At 42.8% G+C, this 3,244-nt stretch overlaps 1 protein-coding gene across 1 annotated transcript in view; it reads right to left on the bottom strand.

The window, feature by feature from the left end:
* LOC102679147 (potassium voltage-gated channel subfamily H member 6) overlaps positions 1-3,244 on the bottom strand; it is a 105,118-nt gene that overhangs the window by 76,507 nt on the left and 25,367 nt on the right.

The raw sequence follows: 3,244 nt of genomic DNA, 5'->3' as shown, positions 1-3,244 counted from the left end.
ATATATATATATATATATATACATATATCTTTGGATGATAATCTATTCAGAGAAAACACAGCGACGCTCGGTGGAGCAACGAATATCGATTTCCAGGTATTATAACGGAAGAAATTATATTAGGATACGTTAATCTTCATAAAGAAATATACTTCTTTATCGGTGGCGGTAAACGGGACCACCGAACAGAGGCACGGGTGTCTGGCGCGATAAATATCCACGTTCGACGTTTAGGGAACGTCTATTAGACGAGGTGGTCCGTAAAACGTCTCGCGTCTTGTTTGATGTTAGCCAAGGATCGAGCGTGGCAATAAAGGCTTTGGTAACTTCCTATAAATCGCATCTGGATTCGATCCAAACGTTTTCTCTTGACCACCACCACGTTAAGGGTTAACGTGGCAGCGATAAAACAATTTTCCCGGGAAACATTATTTTTAACGCGGGCAAACATATCGTTTTTTTAACGCTAAGTGGAATAATTCCATTTGTCAAACTTTTTATTCGCGATACACCTTCGAATCGAACGACGTCAGCTTGATCGATTAATGTTAAAGGGACTTTCGTGAATTTTTCTCGCTCTGTTTTCTTTCAGGGAATGGAGGGAGGGGGCTGTTACGAGTAATTTGCTACGATCGAATTGGAAACGCTTCGAGATGCAACGCCAGTTGACACTGCCTTTCCAGGAACACGCGTCACCAGTTACTCGTTCGACGTCCCTGGAAACTTCCTTTCGAATTTCGCGGTAAAAGAAATTCGATAATTCGTAGTAGAAACGATCGTAGAAAATGGAACATGTGCGCTTGGACTTCTCTTTAGCCACTTTTTCTACTTTTCCAAAAATATACGCGAAATATCTTTTACTTTATTTTTGATAAAAATTCACGTTCTAAGATATATACCTAGTGACGAAAAAACATCGATCTTTACGCTCAGAATACCCGCGTATCGATGCGATATCGAGACGCTTGCGAATTTAACTTGATCGAAGAATATTAAAAAAGGACTTTCGTGAATTTTCCTCATTACTCTGTTCAGGGATTCGAATGGAGAAAAGGGACGAAACTCGGTTATCTCAATCCCACCGATATCAAAAAAGAAAAAAAAGCACAATTTCCAAGCAATTTCCTCCCATTTCGATAATCGATCCGCGAAAATTTTTTCTTTTTTTTTTCAATCGACGAGAACGAATACGTGCTGTTGATGCGAAAAAAGCTTGGGGATTTGCGGGCAGCGCGAAGGTCACGGAAGCCCGTAACCGCGGGAACACGATTAAATACGACGTCGACAAAGAGAACGATGACGACCGACTGGGTTGTTTTTTGCTCTGCGAACGCAGCTAATTAACCAACCTGCGTTCACGAGAGTGAAGGCAGGTCGTTGGACGCGATCCAGAAGGGCTCGAACGAAAGGAAAGCGAGCGGAGAGGCGTGTGGCCAGACTTGTGGATTCCCGATTCGGGCAGAGCGTTCTGGATTGCGCAACTGGGATGGGAAGGAGATGGCACGCGGGGCGTGCCAAGTTGTCGGCCACCTGGATCTTCCTTCGTCGACGTCGTTCGACGTCATCGACGTGGAACGTCAGCGTGTACGCGATGATCACGGAATCGTGGCCACCGAGAGGAGTACGAAAATTATTTAGCAGGTAGCCTCAACTTGTTTGATTCTCTCCCACTGCTACTTTCTCGTCGAGGGAGCAAGGATTTTCTCTTCTCTTCTCGAAGATGGAAACTCGAGAATCGATGTTGTAAGTTGTTTCCCTTTCTTTCTTTCTTTCTTTTTTAAACGGTGCGCAGTAAACGAAGGAGAACGTTATATAATCCCTGCCAGTTGTGAAGCTCGATAATCGGTCGAAACACGAGTATCGGTGTCCAACTGTTTGATCTCGTTTGTCGAATCGTTGACAGAGAAAATGGATAGGGAAAGTATGATCTGTGGAAAATATTATCCGCGACTGTTGTTGTTTCCTGTTATTTACACGGCAAGATGTATCCTCAACGGGGAATGTAATAATAAATTCGGAGGTTTTGAAAGGCCAAATGGAGGAAGAGGATAACGTAGGAGGATGATAAAAATTCAAGGATCAATTATTACGGACGGGGACCAGGTTCCATGAGCACAGCGGCCACTCCTCGCGTCTGGATAGCGGTTAATACGTGAAATACGTGTGGTTTCTTCGGCAACGTCACAGCAAGCTGTCCCTATCGATCCGTTTCCCCGCCTTTCTTTCTCGGTTGCTCTTTTTTCCCCTCTCGCTTCCTCTTTGTCCCGGCGGAATTACGCACGCGGACGGGTCACGCATAGCTGTGCGGCTTGTCAGCCTGAAATGCGAGCATGCGAGGAAGGAGCAGACCCTTGGTGGAACAAACCCTCGCGGGCCATCGTTGCGCTTTTCGCATTTTCTCGCTCCATTTTTCACCGCGGCCTCCGCCACTGGCTCAACCAGTTAAACTTGCACGTCCCCCAGAATCCCACCCCGAGGAGAGACGCCTTCTTTTCCAGGAGAGAGACCCACTCGACACCCTGTCCTTTTCTCGGCTTAATTATGTTTGATGTGGAGGTCGACCTGTTACTGCCTCGAAGGGGATTCGATTATTGTATTATTGCTATCTCAAATTTGATATTTTGTTTGAAAATTAAAAAAAAAAAAGAACAACGTGGAATCTTTAATAATTGACACTGTTGAAATCGATTCGATTCTTTTTTTTTTTTCTCCCTTCTTGAAAATAATGGAATTTCCAAGGATTAGTCGGAATTGTAATAATAATATTTGATAATGCTCGATTTGGATTCGAGAAGAAACAACGATTATTGTATTATTGCTATTTCAAATTTGATATTTTGTTTGAAAATTAAAAAAAAAAAAAGAACAACGTGGAATCTTTAATAATTGACACTGTCGAAATCGATTCGATTCTTTTTTTTTTTTCTCCCTTCTTGAAAATAATGGAATTTCCAAGGATTAGTCGGAATTGTAATAATAATATTTGATAATGCTCGATTTGGAGTCGAGAAGAAACAACGATAGGACTTTTATTAAGGAGATCGATCTTTTTTGCTGTTTTTCCAGCAATGATGCGACGCGTTGATTATTAAGCAGGGGTACAACTTGTTAATGCATAAAGAAGAAGCGGTACACTTCTTTAACGTCGACTTTAATTATAGCGAATAAAGTAAAGTGCATAAAGACGACGAGGACACTCTCCCCGTTCCGTCTTCATTACTTTTTGCTCGCTCGAGTTGCAGCT

Source organism: Apis dorsata, unplaced genomic scaffold, assembly GCF_000469605.1.
Source record: "Apis dorsata unplaced genomic scaffold, Apis dorsata 1.3 scaffold_82, whole genome shotgun sequence".
In the NCBI taxonomy this organism is placed as follows: domain Eukaryota; kingdom Metazoa; phylum Arthropoda; class Insecta; order Hymenoptera; family Apidae; genus Apis; species Apis dorsata.
The sequence above is the reverse complement of the archived record's forward strand: the minus strand, read 5'-3'. Positions and strand labels throughout refer to the sequence as shown.